Here is a 16,743-nt window from a genome sequence, read left to right as displayed (position 1 = left end):
CAAAATAAGAATATCACATATTTTTATTACATTGAATTGATGTTATTATGTTGAATACTTTTATTCAAGATTGTGTTGGAATTCTAGCCAGTAAAACAAATAAATAAAATGAATGAATGAATGAATGAGTACTTGAAGAACTGAAACCGTTATTGTTCATAGTCAATATGCATGTGATTGTAGAAAATCTAAGAGAATTTACAGATACAGTATAAGAAACATAAGGTGAGTTTAGCAAGTTTGCTAGATTTACACTCAATATACAAAAATCAACTGCATTTCTATGTACTGGCAAAAAATCAGAAAAAATAATTTTTTTTTAAATGTTATTATTTAAGGGGTGCCTCGGTTGTTCAGTCGTTTAAGCGTCAGACTCTTGATTTCAGCTCAGGTCATGATCTTGGGGTCAGGAGATCGAGCCCGGCATTGGGTTGTAACCTCAACAAGGAGGCTGCTCGAGGTTCTCTATCCTATCTTTTATCCTCCCCGTCTGCCTCTCCACCCCCCTCCCCACCACTCTCACACTCGCTCAATCGCTCTCTCTCTCAAATAAATAAATAAAATCAAAATAAAACAAAATAAAATGTTACTATTTAAAACAGCATTAAAAAGAACCATGGATTAGATCTAACTAAAGATGTGCAAGCCCACCATGTAGGAAACTATCACATTTTATTAGAGCCATTAAAGAAATCCTGCAGAAGGGTATATCATGCCCATAGACTGGAAGACTATAATGTTATAAACAAGTTATTTCTTCCTGAGTTCATCTGTTGGATCAGTACAATTCCAATAAGAATCCTAACCAGCTTTGTTTTAGGGGAGACTTAAGTGGGGAGCAGCACAAGTGACAGACTGACTCTAAAATACATACGGAAATGCAGAAGGTTAAGAATAGCCAAAATACACATGAAGAACAAGGTGGAAGGACTTGTTTGAGTCGATATTTTGACTTATGAGAAGGTTATTGTAATTAAGGCTACTAAGTATTGGTACAAAATAGACCTATGAAATAGAATAGAGATCCCAGACACCCACACACACATGTGCACTTCATTTACAAAAAAACATGCCACTGCAGTATAGTGGAGGAAGAAGGGTCTTCTCGTTATATGGTACTGCACAAGGGAATTTCCACATAGAGAAGAAAATAAATGATCCTTTCCTTACATTTTACACAAAAATCAACTGAGTGGGATATTACATCTAAATGTAAGAGCCATAAAAATTCTTCCAGAAAATAATAAAGGAGAGTACTTTTATGAACTCATGGTAGGGACTGATTTCTTAAACATCACACACACACACAACCCTAATTGTAAAGGCAAAGTTTGGTAAGACTACATTAAAATGAAGAGCTTCTGTTTGTCGAAATATACCATTAAGAGTGAAAAGTCAAGACAAACTGGGAGAATGTATTTGCAACACATATGATAAAAAGCAGGTTCTATTCAGATATACAGAGAATCTCCCTACAAATCAATATGAAAATGCTATAACAACACAGTAGAAAAGTGGGCAAAAGACTTGAACAAAGAGGTATCCAAATGGCCAGTAAACTACCGGTACTTAATTTCTTTAGTAATCATGTTAATTTTGATTAAAACCAAAATGAAATTTCTGCACACCTAACTGGATAGGCACACTTAAGAAGCAGCTAATGTCAAGTCTTGGTGAGGATCTAGAGCAAAAGAAATTATTTTCCATTACTTGAAGGAATATAGACAGTTAAACCCACTTTGGAAACCAGGTTGACAGTATTTCCTAAAGTTGACTATAATTATATTCAATAATCTGTGATTCTCCTGATAGATACATACCCAACAGAAATGCTTGCCCATGTGTATGAAGAGATATGCACAAGTATGTCCACAGCAGCATTATTCACGGTAGCCAAAAAGTGGAAATAATTCACATGTCTAACAGTGGAATGAGTAAGTAACCTGTCACATAGTCATACAATAAGATATTATACAGCAATAAAAATGAATGAGCTACAGCTACATGCGAGAACATTGATGGATCTCACAAATATAGAGAGAAGCCAAATATGACACACGCATACTACATGATTCCCATCATGTAAAATACAAAAACAGGCAAAATTTTATATTTTAGGCATCCACACTTAAGGTGTAAGCCTGTAAGGAAATGTAAGGAAGCTGATTACCACTAGTCAGAACACTGGTTACCTTCAATGGGTGCATAGGAATTAATGATTGGAAAACAGTACAAGCGAGCATCTGGGTTGCTAATAAAATTCTATATCTTGAGTTGGGTGGTGGTTACACGTAGTGTTTTGTGTACTATTCTGAATACGTTATATTTCACAAAAAAGAAAAAGATTTTAAAGCTGTGGTTGGAAGAATAGGAGTTGGGAAGCGGTGAGCTATTCTATGACTTCAAAAATTGGTTCTGATGTTACAAAAATGTTTTTTCAGGACACTTCTGGTTGCAAGCAATAGAAACCAGACTCAAAATGGAATGAAATACTTAAGCTAATACTACAGAACTTCTAGTAGAAACTCTAGTGATTGATCCAGGGACTCAATATCAGTTATCTGTCACCAGCCAAGACACATAATAAATAAATATTTATTGAATGAAAACCAGGGCTCTTTCTCCAACTCTAGATTCTGTTTCTCTTTGCATATTAACATGGTTTTTCTTCTATTGGTGAAAAATTCCTCCATGTGGTAATAAAATGCCATAAACCATTCCTCACATTGTCCTTACAGTTTGCAGTCACAAAAGAGGACTTCCTTCAGAAAGAATTCAGAATATGCCACTGTAAAATATGCCAATCTGGCAAATGGATGATTTTGAGAAGGCGGTTAGTTGAGAAAAAGGAAACACAGAAAAACTCTCTGCCCGCCCCCCCCGAACTAGGAAGGGCCGAACAATTCTTAATCACTGGAGGTAATTCTAGACTTACCTGCCCCGAGATAACACGAGAAGAATCTATATAACAAGCCTTACTAGCTAGCCTTTACCTTCTTAGTTTCCCCCATGTATTTACCTTCCCATAGTTCGCTACCTTTGGAAGCCTAAAATCCTTTTCCTTTGTCTTGTCACTTCACTATCGCACATTTATTTTTCTTTCGTTAAGATGCAATATAAGCCCAGTTTTTTTGTTTTTGCTTTTTTAAAAATTTTATTTATTTATTTGACAGAGAGAGAGAAAGCACAAGCAGGGGGAGCAGCAGCGGAAGAGGGAGAAGCAGGCTCCCCGCTGAGCAGGAGAGCCCCACTCGGGGCTCGATTCCAGGACTCGGGAATCAGGACCTGAGCCGAAGGCAGACGCTTAACCAACTGAGCCACCCAGGTGCCCCTATAAGCCTGGTTTCTAACCACTCCTTTGAATTAGTCATCACTGAGTTCTCCCATGTGTATGTGCAATGTACACATTAATAAACTTCTGGGGTGTTTTTTCCTTATTAATCGGTCTCTTGTCGGTCTACTTTATAGGACCCCAGCTATTGAACCTAAGACGGTACACTTCCTATTGACTGACAGAAACTTCTCAGGGATGTTTCCACTCTGCTCTGGATTACTCTGAACTGGGTCATGTGCACATCATTAGGACTGACTCTGGGTGATAGGGGTAGATTCAGCCTTCCAGGACCCAGAGGGATGGATGTTGGCAAGCTAACTCAACGACTGCATCATGAAATCCTTTTTGTATTAACCATTTTGGTCTATAGTGGTGCTTTCCAACTCAGGCTGCCTGCTAGCATCACCTGGTGAGCTTTTAAAAAAAATATTGATGCAGATACTCTAGACCAATTAAATCAGAATTTTTGGATGTGTATGTGGTGGAGGCGAAGGCATTGATACACTTTTCTAAGCCCTCCAGATGATTTTAAGGTATTTCATGTTGTGAAGCTTGGGATTATTGTGTAAATCACTGAGGTAAAATTCAAGACAGAAAATTAGAAAAAATATTTATAGATATTAATCTGTTGTCTCAGGTGAGTGCTACAGTTACTTAATATAAAAATTACTTTTATTTTTTTAATTCATAGGTCATGATAACCTGTGATTCCAATTAAAGATTTTTTAAAAAAGAGAAGAGTTCAGCCCTTCAAGTATTGGTTTGCCCTCCTTAAGCCAGAGGTAAATATAACACCTTTATAAGCTCTTGATCAATAAGATAATCAAAGTTAGGATAACTCTATTTGCACATGAAAAAGTAAAGTGGTTCACATCCTGCTTTAAACCAACAGAAAAGAATTCATTAGCATCAACTAGAAGAGCTATTGGTATATACTATTTCATCAGCACTATAGGTGATAGATTGTTCTCTGAACGGAATTATTTGAAAAATAAATAGTTTCCATACTATCCTGTTTTCTCATGGGTTATAATTGCATTTGAAATGCTATTTTTTTCCAAAAGCCAAAGCTACTCTTCTGGAAATACAAAGGATCGGACTGTAATAATTCATCCAGGACTATTATATGATAATCTTATAAACTCAATTTGAAAAAGGGCATCAACCATTTCTGAGTTCTAATAGCATATTGATAGATAGATTCTAATATTGTACTAACAGATACTACTATTGTGCTAATCCAACATGTCTATGCTTACCCTTCGTGAGTGGTAGTGACTGTTCTCTCTTTTAATGTTAGGATCGCTATGCTTTTGTAAGCAGCATCATGGCACAGTGAAAAGTAACTTTTAGGATCTGATATACCTGGAATTAAATTCTGTCTGCTTTTTATCAACAGTGCAGCCTTGGGCAGATTAACTTCTTCACGTCTCATTTCCCTCTACTATAAAATAAGAATAGGACCCATCATAAGCATTAGGAATGACAATTACCATCCTTCCACCATTTTGCCTCAGACTTTTTAAAAACTTATAACAAGTAAAAAATGAGTAAATGTATTCTTCTTATACAAAAAAATAAAACATTACAGATAAAGAATTTAGACTTTAAAGACCACTAATATCAGTCTGGCGCATATTGAGAGACTGAATAAACAGTCAAGGGCCAGACTATATATATCAATAGAACTCTGATATACAACCTCTGCAACAAGCAGGCTCATAAGCGAAACCACAAGCTCTGCAGCAGCTGGTCCAGAAATCTCAGAGCTTGATCAATGACTGTCAGTTTCCACCGCAGGAGCAACCGGAGGAAGCCAAATATGCTCTCCAAACCAATCACATCTGACCCCCGACCTGTAGTTAGCCTGTCTCTAGCCTCCCATGCCAACGATTTCCAATCACAGCGTATCTGAAGCTTGCTTTTTTTTTTCACTGTAACACTTCTTTCCACCACTTTTCACGGACACCAGCCTGTCTTTGAGTCTCTGCCAAACACCAGTGATGGTGGCTAACTCCCTTGCAGCAGCAAGCTCTCACTAAATAGCCTCTGACTGTTCTCCTTTGGTGGGCTCTCTTTTACTTCCACAGTATCCTTCCAGTCCTTTTACCATGTATTTACAGATGGACATTTCTATTTATCCTTAGGAAATATATTCCACTTTATGGATTTTTAAAAACAAAAATATTATCATTGGGTTCTGTAACTTGACTTAAAAAATACCCTGGAAATCTATCCCTATTAGTTCATCCTTACTGTTTTCAGTGGATGGTGGTAGTAATATTTATCCTGCCTTCTTGTAACACAGTTAGGTCTCTAGTGCTAACTACTCTAGTGTTTTGTAGGTGGTTTGCTTTCCTGTGCCCATCACAGGGGACTTTCTTTTACATCTTTGCACTGCCATCCTACTTCCCTTCCTCCTCCCCAGGCCATTCTTCCTTTAACCCTCATCTCGGGGCTGCAGTTGATTCTCCATGACCCTGGCTGGTTGCCTTCCCTCATGGCTGCTAGTAACAGCCATTCTGGGGCCATTTCTTCAGCATTGCAAGGTTAGGGCATGCCTAGGGGTTAAGAGACATTGGTCTCTGGTGGGTCTAGGTCCTGTGTATTGTCTGCTCAACTTCCTCATTACCCATGTGTGACAAACGCAAATCTTAGTCATGCTAGATTCTTTTACCCTGAGTCAATTTTCCAGTTGTATGTAAGGAATTTCCTCCAATGGTTAAACATAGGCAACCTTGGAAACCTTTGTGAAGGAAGTAAAATTAAATGCTTCATTTATCCTTGCTTTCACCAAATAATTTGGATAAACCTTGTAGTCACCCAAATAATATTCTTCCCAGTGAATACCAAAACATTCAGAATTAAGACACAGATGGTAGGGTCTTGGAAGAATTGCTTTTAAGATTTGACAGTTCACATGGACTAGTAGAGTCTTTAAATCCAACACAAACAACTTCATGTATTTTACTAGTGTATATACCATGGGACAATATAGCTTTGTATTTGAATCTTGACTTCTCGGGTTCAATGAACTTGGGCAAGTTTCCTAATTGCTCTGAGTCTGTTATCGCATGTCTATGATGAAGATGAGATTTACTTGCATCTTATGGTTCTTTGGAGGAAAAACTTTTCCTCCACCCTCTTGTGTTCATTAACTGGGGACTTGTGAATTAAGCTGAAAAAAGACAGATTAGCAAGAGAAAAGTCAACTTTTATTCACCTATGTAGTGGGAGCACAGAGAAAATTTGACTCTCCAAACAGCTGAAGACAGGGGTTTAAATACCTAACTTATTAAGGGGAAAGGCAGAGGGAGATGAGGCTCTTATGGAAAGAACAGATGGGTTTCTAGAGGAGCAAATGGGAGATAACAAAGTCTGTGCTAGTATTTGTTTATGCAGGTGCAAGTGGGCTTTTCAGTCCTCTTTCCAGCCAGTAAAACTCCCCTGAGAGGGGATTTATGGCAGCCTCACTCCCAGAAGTTGCTGCCTTAAGCTAGATAAGAGAAGCTCCAAAAAGCCTCCTTCCTGTATCTGTGAAATCTCAAATGTCTTTGGTGTAAAATAATCTTCATACCAGCTCTCTGTGGGTCCGATCCCCACAGGGGGTGTGAGAATAATCAAGGTAAATTCGGTGCAGCTCTCTTCCAATGGTTAAACATAGGCAACCTTAGAAACCTTTGCAAATAAAATTTGCAACTTGTTATTGATATTTGAAAGTTAGACTTTCTGACTTGCCGCTAGCAGCACATGGGAAGTTATGGTGATTTTTAGTACAAATGTTGGCCCTGGGCATAGATCTCAGCTGGCTTGCTTAATTCCTGGATCAGCATTTCTTGCATTCAGTTGCTGATTCATCACTTTTTGCTCATATTCAATCTAACTTTTCCAAATCAATTTCGTACTGATAAACTTGCTTTAAAATTCATTGTAATTGTCCTAAATAATTTGGGTGGCTCAAGAAAACAAACATCTTTTATGATTCTGTTTTTCCTAACTTTTTCCTGGCTTCCCATGGATGTTCAGGGATGTCTCACTCAAGGTGTTTTTGTTTTGTTTTGTTTTGTTTTGTTTTTGTTTGTAGGGTTTTTTATTTGTTTTGTTTTGTTTTGTTTTCATACCCTCTTCATCTCATTTGGCTTCTTGTTCCTTAGAGGAGAAAAAGAAAAGTGATATCTTTGTTTTTATAATCCTCTCATGTCATCAGTTGTTTCTAAATGCTTAGCATTTATAGGTCACTATGGGTTAATGGAAAAAGTGCATCTTACCAATAGATATCTTTTTGCCATTTGATAATGTCATGGACTTTTACACAAGTTCCGTGAGGCCGGAGTGAACAAATTCCTCATATATTTAAGATAGGTCAGAAGATACGCATATGAGAGTATATTGCTTGCAGGAGATAAGTAACTTCTCTTCAAATTGGCTTAAACCATATAATTTGCCAGTGTTACCTTCTGCTGGCTAAATTCCCCAGGTAAATACCAGGCTTACTTTGCTTGGGAAAGCATTACTCATAATAAAAATATCTTAGCTGTTCTGTATGCAAATGCAGTGGAGTATAAGCATGCATATTAATTCGCTATGTTACATCGGTAATTGCTATTTTATTGGTCAATAACTGTTCTATGTATTATGATATTAAACAATTGGTATAAATATGTTAATAGATAGACTTACTAATTTCTAAAAATATAGGCTGTATCTTGCTTACTAAAATGCTTTTATAAAACACTTGAGTTGGTCATTGATAGGGAACATTATTCCTTTTTGTATTCAGCATTTCTAAGAGAAAATATTTAATGCCATCCCTGAAAGTTAGCAAGTTTACATTTGTTGGGCCACCAGGAGAAGTGAATTCTAGAGCTAAGAACTCCTCACTGATTCTGCAGTCAACTAGAGTAAAATAAGGTCGATATCCATTTAGCTGAGCACATAGCCTGGCAAAATGCATTAGAAAGAACTAGTTTGGCAGCTATAGGAAATATGTTTATTAACAAATAATTTCAATATATTCAATTAAACAAACCACTACACTGTTTTAAAACCAGTTATTTTCATTCAATTAAGTCTTTTCATACTTGAGAATTAGAATGGGAACTATGAAATGTCAGAATGAACATCAGCTTTCAACTTGGGCTTTGTGGATGTGGAATGTGTGCCTGGCATCTGTTATAATACATGGGGTTCTAAAGACCTCTTTCTTGGGTTTTTCTCTTTCCCCCAAGAAAGAAGTTGAACCCTAAAACGTCACTTAAAATATTGCCAACCCAAATCAGAACATCATTTACAATAAAAAGACCATACCTCAGGTCTACAACCATAGTTTCTTGGGCAATTCAGGATAGGAACCCCTCATTTTTCTAAATTGTCAAGATAATGGAGGGGTTGTGGAGTCAATTAGCCTGAATTATTCCAGTGGTTAACTGTGCAATTCAAATAACTCGGTAACTCTAACTCCGTACTTCATCATTTTGAGGCTTATTTTAAAAAGTGGCATTTGTTCAGTTTTCAGATATGTTATTTAAAACAGAGGTGCCTCTTATTGAAAACTACCACTAATTAGTGATTGAGGCAAAATAGCATATATTTTCTTCTGCCTGATGGGATCTTAAAGATCTTGATGATTATTTTTAATTATACTATTGTCTATGTATCCCATAGCATCTTATTTTCTTCAGCTAACAGATGAATAGTCTGAAAATTAGTCCTCTTACCTAAACAACTGGCCCTCTCAGGATTCATGGGGACAAAGCTGAATGTTTACAAGATAGACAAATCAGAAAGGGGCCTGACTTCTATTGTATTGTATTGTATTGTATTGTATGTATGTATTTATTTATTTATTTGAGAGCAAGTGAGAGAGAGAGCACAAGTGCGCTAGCAGGGGAGAGGGGCAGTGGGAGAGGGAGAAGCAGGCTCCCCACTGAGCAGGGAGCCAGATGTGGGACTTGATCCCAGGACCATGCAATCATGACCTGAGCCAAAGGCAGACACTTAGCCAATTGAGTCACCCCCTGGGTGACATCCCAGACTTCTAAAAGACTGATGATCCATCATTTTAGTATAGAGGGTTCCATATAAAAGCTGCTCAACATGGATTCTAGAAAAAGGAGCTATTTGTCTTTGAAAGACAGACCAGAAGTAATACCTGGATGGCCTGTTTTTATATATTATGGCCATCCCAACTGAGGTGATGCCAAGCCCCAGTAAGGAAGCTGGGCACTACTAAGCAGGATTTTTACTTATTATGGGGTACTGGAGCAGGATGAGAACCAAGACTAAGGCAGAAGTTCAGCTAAACAAATTAGTGCCAGGAACACAGGACCAGGGTTGAATTGTCATCAGAGACACCAAGTAACACAGAATTCCTGATTCTCCCGCTCCCCCAAATCTGCTTCTCTGCCTCTCCCATTTCAATAACTGGTACCAACCCATTGCCCCTTAGGCCTCCATGTCAGATTTATTACTTCTTTATTTCTCAACTCAAAAGTTCTCTTCTTTTGAAGAACACGGTAAAGCTTGATTACATATTAAAACTATATCTAAAATCAACATAAAACCTAGTTTCATTTCCTTAAGGGCAAAAAGAACTTAGTTGTACAAATATGGGACCCACTTCCACACTTTTCAGGAGATTGGAAATATTTGTTTTATGTCCTGAAGGTGCAAAGATGGGGAAGTGGAAAGGTACTCTTCCCCATGAATTGACTAGCAAGTCCTTTTATTTTTTTTAAGATATTATTTTTAAGTTATCTCTATCCCAATGTGGGGCTTAAACTTACAACCCCTAGATCAAGAGTCACCTGCTCTACTAACTGAGCTAGTCAGGCAACAATAGCATGTCCCTTTTAATACCAAGTTTTAAAGGGAAAATAATCTATATTAAAACAGTCCAGTTGTTCACATCCAGCACACAGATAACTGCTAGGAATCATTTTTCTGAAGGAAAGTACCATGTAATTCCCAAACAAAGGAAAAATAATGGACTTTGTTCTCACTTCTTTCCCCCCTTGTTTGTTTTTCAATTACTTGAGCCTTTAGGTAGAAATATTAAAATTATAATTTTACAGTTTAGTCACTTTTTATCATTTGTGAAAAATGAGTCACTGATATGATAAATAAATCTTCACCTTACTCTGGTTGAGCTGAGATGACAGAGTATTAAGAATCGACACCCGCCCCCCCCAAAAAATAGAATTTGACACCATCACCATATGTGCTCCAAATGATACCACGATCATCTTGTGGTGAACATAGAGAAACTTTATTTAAGTTTGGTGAATATCACTTTATGATCAGAAAGAGTTAATGTGACTGAACATTCTAGGTGTCTCTTTAACAGCACAACTTGAGAGGAATAGAGCTTATTAATATATTTTGTTTGGGTATGGATTTTAATGAGACTCAGGAACTGTCACCCTGAACATTTTTATTAGTGCATAGTATGTGTCAGTTCTTGGGGTAGGTACCATGAAGAGTAAGACATAATCCCAGTACCTGGAAAATGTGGACTCTACGTGAGTAGAGACTCTTGAATTTTTTTAACCTTCGATTTGTTTCTGTGAAAGTGTTTTTGAGAGGACACCACCAAAGAAGCAATAGAGACATCCATCAGAGGCTAAGAATGTTTATCTTTGAATGACTGAGTGATTGCAGGTGCTTTTATGTTTCTGAATTTTTGTTTATTTGTTTTGCATGAGTATATTTAGTATTTTATAAGCAGAAAAATAAACACCAGTTTTTAAAGTGATGACAAGATCCTTTAGTGCTTTTTCACAATAGTGTGCTCAAAGAATATTTGTTAAGTGAATGAGTACATTTTTCAAATTCTCAAACTTTTCTCATTTAAAAACATTAAGGACATTTATTCTGGGTCAAAAGAATTCCCCAAATTTCTGCTAGAGGAGGTATTCTGTTAACTTTATCTTCAACTTTTGAAAACCACTGACCGGAAAATAAAGAGCTTAAAAAATTATTTGGATGTTATATTGTACCCAAAAGATAAAGAAGGTGAATTTGTTTTATCTCCTCTCATTTTTAGAACATTCTATAAACAAACACCATTGGTGTGTTGGACATAGACATAGTTTGAGTGTCATGATAACTTGAACTGAATACACAACTGGCCAACTTCTTCCAACCCATCTTGATGGAATAGAGGAGGGAATGTAAAAAATGTCTAAGTTGTAGGACATAAAGATAAATAAATGTGATGAAAACCAACTTTGAGTTACTTGAATGATTTGACCTTGATCCAAGGGTAAAAGATTTCAAAACATAGTCTGAAAGTTTAGGTTAGTTGGCTGGACTGTGAGGGCTAATTAGCCCAGTGTTCCAACTTCAGACAGTTCACTTGCTTTCTTTATTTCTTTAGCAAGGGACTGTGTAGCAAACTGGTCAAACTTCCTACATAGATGTGCTGCGGTCTTAAGGAAACCAGATAATAGGAACACAGCAGCATCATCAGAAAACAATTCAAAATACAAGCTTTAAAAATAGTAGGTGGGGAGTGTTTTCACATCCTTATTGGGGGCAGAGACAGGGAGGGGTGATAGTAGTTGTGGGTAATATTCTCTACAGAACAGATTTATGCCACTGAGACACTTAGATTCCCATTGAAGAGGTAAGAGACATACATAGCAAATTAAGTAATACCATATATCATATTCCTTTTGTAGGTTACCCAGTTCTCTTTGTGCCATGTCTTATAGGTACAACTGAACAAAACTCACATAAGCTTGAAACGGTTACCTACCACTTCTTTCCCAGAGCTTCCCTAATGCTTTAGTGAAGTCCAGCAGAACTGGACATGTGCAGTCAGAAAGTGAAGGGGAGTTTTTGCCAGTTGAGCCGTTTTTAATCAGTAAGGGACAAGAGCTTATAAGTAAATATTCCCTACTTTCATCTCCCACGTGGATTTTCAGAGATGCATTTCACAAGGTCATTAAAATATCCTGGTAAAAACATATCAGTAACCCATAGTGGTGGCCAGTTCAATAAGTTATCTTTGAACTGACTGACCTTCCTTCTCTGTCCCACTCCCCCAGGCTCTCAATCATGCTTCTTGGGATCACTGTCCACCACAGGCAAGCCTATGTCTTAGCTCTTCTTTTGAGACACCCAGGGTCAGGCATGAGACAGGGAGACATCAATGTGGTAATAAGACCATAGCTCAAGAAAGATAATTGCAAAGAGAAATCAAGAGTTGGATATTAGAAACTCTATGAAAAAATTGACAGAACTTAGTAATAAAGCAATGAAGAATGAGAATAGTCAGCTTGGTGGGCAGGATGAAGGGTTCCATTCTAGATAAGGCCATAACTTAATGGCGTTGACCAGCAGGCAATGGGAACTAAGTTTTAGGAATCAAGTGAGAGTTAAAATCTTGTGAGTGAATGAGTTCTCTCACAGAAGACTTTATGAAGAGGTGACCAATGGGCGATAGATTGAATTTCTGATAATTACCAGAATTCAGGAGTCAACAAGAAAGGAATTGGCAGCTGCTTGGCACTTAGGAAATAAAAGTTTAGTGTTACACGTAATGGTCGGTGAGTGGAGAGAACGTACAGTTCAATTCCACCGTCAGGTCAGAGACCAGACTGAAGAGACTTAAGATGGAAATAGATAAATACAGTAATATATAGTAAAAAGATGAGGACAGTCATATAGATGGATTAATGTAAGGATAATGTAGGTGGAGATAGTTTACTCCTTAATGGTATTGACCAGCAGGCAATGGGCACTAAATTTCCAGGACTTAGAGGATGGAAAAAAGGTAGTGGAGCTAACTTCCCTATATATATATTTATATATAAATCCTGAGCTTATTTTATTTCTAAATAAGCACTATTGAAATCATTTATTAATCACAGAAATTCTGAGATTTATCTTACTCTCACACTTTGATGTCTTTTTATTCTCAAGAGCACTCATTAAAAAAAAAAGATGAATACTCGCGAGCACTTTCTCTATGATGTTGGCCTACAGAATGGCATTATTGAAAAGTACTTCTCTTCCAGAAAATATTGGAAGAATTCCACTTGAATAAATATGGCATAACTCAGTGCCTACTGTTACATACCCATATTTGTGTTAAGCTAATCCTAGTTTCCAAAAAAAGGTTTTTGTGCTGTTGAAAAGCATTTCTGAAATACTGCCAACCCCATCTTGTGATTAAAGTTCTCTGGTAGAACACAGGTTAGAAGGGGTGAGATGCCAAGCAGGTATTTAGAGAGAGAGTTTTATTTTAATGTTTTATATTTGAGTGAGTCATGGTTTAGATAATCCGTTTCTGCAAAAATGTTTTCAATATGCAATCTGATCATTTTCTACTTTTTCATTGAATATTTTCTTTTTGATCCTTCCCAACCATCTGCTTTAAATATAAATAACAGTTAATCATAGTGTGCTTAGTTTAGCATACATCATCCCTCCAGGATATGTTTGTTATCTGTTGAATTTACACTTTGGATCAAACATTTACTGAATGAGTGAGATTTGAGACAGTGGCTAATTGCCCACAGAGCATAACTGAGCCTTACTGAGCCTTACAAACTGCATATTGTTTATCCAATTCATTGTTATAAGCCTGTTGTTTATCTATATAGTTTAACTGTGACAGTCAAACTATAATTCATTTGCTGGAGGATTTGTTTTGTTGTTTCTTATTTTCATGATCCTTGTATTATCTGGTTTTAATTGATATAAAGCCACTGCTGACTTTTCTCTCTCTCTTTTAATTTTGACAACTTTTCTTTTCTTTCAAAGATTTTATTTATTTAATTGAGAGAGAGTGAGAGAGAACAGAAGCAGCGGGAGGGAGAGAGGAAGAGGGAGAAGCAGACTCCCTGCTGAACAGGGAGCCCGATACGGAACTCAATCCCAGGACCCCGGGATCCCAACCTAAGCCAAAGGCAAATGCTTAACCGACTGAACCACCCAGGCATCCACTTTTACAGCATTTACTTTTACTTACTCAATTTGTAGACTGACAAACATTATACATATTATTTTAATTTTATACTTGGCATGAAACTTTATTTGTTCCTAAGGTACGACAAGTACAAATTCCTTACTGATAATGAGATTGTTTTTTTAAAAGGAGGATAATAAAAATTTTTTACAATCCCACAATTTAGAGAGAACCACTATTGACATTACTGTTTATATGAAGCCATAATTTTTGTATGCCTATATATGAATAATTTTTTAAAAATGTGATCATATAGAACATAACCTTCCCAAACTTGCTTTTTTCATTAACATGTATCATAAATATGTAGTCCTACCCTAATATTACCATACAACATAATTTATGTGGGGTATATTATAGATGTACTAATCCCTTTCTGTTAAATGTTTAGTGTTTTCAATGCTATGATCAATAGCTGCTCAGTTAAATCTTTCCTGATTTCCTAAATTAATCCTCAGAAAATATCACTAAGTCATTTCTGTGTTAGAATTCTTATTTTCAAGAAACCCATTTGAGTTTAACAAAAAAGAGGAATATATTAGAAGTACATGGGGGTATCTTGAGGATCTCAAGGACAAGAAACTTGTTGGAAACATTCTTTGGACTCCTCTGTATACTAATTTCTAAAATTTGTGATTCATTACCTCCTTCTCACCCAAAAGTCTCCCTCTGCTTCATACTATATGCATAAAAGCATGGCCACCAATAGCAACCAAGTTTATACCTCACAGGTCCAGCCATCCTGAGAAAAATGAAATCATTCCTAATCCTTTCTTGTGGCCCCACCCCATTCTCCACTCCAGATTTCCAGGTTTAGCAGATGTTCACCTTGGCCCCTTCAGCTGAGGCCAAGGGATGGTGTTTGATGAACATGATTGCCAGGAGTCACTGCATAGCCATAGCTGTGTGAAGGATGGGGAGATCAAGAGGGTCTGGGGAAGCAGTCCATGAATACCCTCATATTCTCATCACTCAGGACACTTATTTTTATTGAGAGATACTTACTGCAATAAATTGGCACTGTTAAACCAGTAAAAGAAAGGAAATTTTTTTTCTTTCTTTAATAAGAATAGATTTTTCCAAAACTGACTTCATTTCATCTGACAGTGGGCAGCAACACCTTCACGTGTTTTTGAGCTATGCATCTACAAAGGAGATACCGTTCTCTGTGAGCACTCACTCTCTGATTCAACTGGAATGCCATCCATTGTCGATTCATCACGAGAATAAGAAAATTCTATCATGGAGAAGAGTTTTAAAATGTGTTAACACTTCTTTTCTAGAATTAACAAATGTACAATCACACTTCTCATGTAATGCATTTTATGGTTATTCTAAGAAAACTACATCTAGTATTTAAGAATAGAACATTAATATTTATAGAGAAAAATCATGACCAACTTAAAATAAATCTAAATTTTCTCTGGACTTTCATTATGCAACTAGAAATATACTTCCACAGAAGAGTGAAATCTTCCAGTCAAATGTGTTGAAAACTTCGAGAGAGGGAGGAATTAATGGGATGAAAGGCTGAAGGCAAACTAGGTATTATAGAATCGTATCAGTTCTGTTTTCTAGAAAAGTCTATAGTGTTACATAAGTCTGGGCTCTCTACATTTTCTTCAGTTGTCTTAGTCTCTACTGAATTAGTTATCTACTGCTGTATAACAAATTACCCCAAACTTTAGTAGCTTAAAGCAACAAATGTTTATTATTGTACACAGTTTCTGAGAGTCAGGAACCCAGAAGGAGCTCAGCTGGCTGGTTCAGGTAGCTGGGGCTGTAGTCCTCTGAAAGCTTGACCTAATTGGGGGATCTTCTTCTAAACTCACTTGTGTGGCTCTTAGCAGGAGACCTCACTACATGGGCCTCTGCACAGGGCTGCTCACGACAAGGCCTCTCATTTATCCTGGAGCAAATTATCTGAGAGACAGAGTTGGTGGGCAAGGGGACATAGAAGCAACATTGTCTTGTATGACTTAGCCTCAGAACTGGCAATCCATCACTTTTGCCATCTGCCATGGCACACAGAACCTTATATCATGAGGGCACGGCAGGTTTGGGGGCGGTATGTAAGGCATGGATACAAGGAGGTAGGAATCACTAGGTGTCATCTTGGAGGCTGGCTACCACATATACCATTCTCAGATCATAAAAATTGACTTTCTAATTTGATTTATATTTACATTTCTAGAACTCTGATTCCATTGTGTATTTTTTTCTTTGCACTCGAAATAATGTCACAAATCAATTGTAATTATATAGTTTGCATGTAGACTTCCTTAAAATGTTGCTAAAGTTTAGGCCTTGGGGTTTAGCAGTTTCTGGCATTTTTACCAATGCTTTATATCCTAAATTATACATATTATGCTTATTTTAAAAACATTGATTTAATGCATCTATTTATTTAGGCTATCATTCATTCATTCATTTA

The 16,743-nt window shown here is 36.9% G+C and overlaps 1 long non-coding RNA gene across 1 annotated transcript in view; it reads left to right on the top strand.

Moving 5' to 3' along the window:
* The window catches only part of LOC114209563 (uncharacterized), a 289,818-nt gene that overhangs the window by 19,428 nt on the left and 253,647 nt on the right, over nt 1-16,743 (top strand). Inside the window, exon 2 of the long non-coding RNA XR_015768155.1 lies at nt 4,026-4,116. This is a non-coding gene — a long non-coding RNA (uncharacterized LOC114209563). The remainder of the gene's footprint in view (nt 1-4,025; nt 4,117-16,743) is intronic.

This window comes from Eumetopias jubatus, unplaced genomic scaffold, assembly GCF_037043125.1.
Source record: "Eumetopias jubatus isolate StellerSeaLion01/CBP00866 unplaced genomic scaffold, mEumJub1_p1.0 scaffold_5, whole genome shotgun sequence".
In the NCBI taxonomy this organism is placed as follows: domain Eukaryota; kingdom Metazoa; phylum Chordata; class Mammalia; order Carnivora; family Otariidae; genus Eumetopias; species Eumetopias jubatus.
Note: the sequence above shows the minus strand (reverse complement) of the source record. Positions and strands in the feature narration are given on the sequence as shown.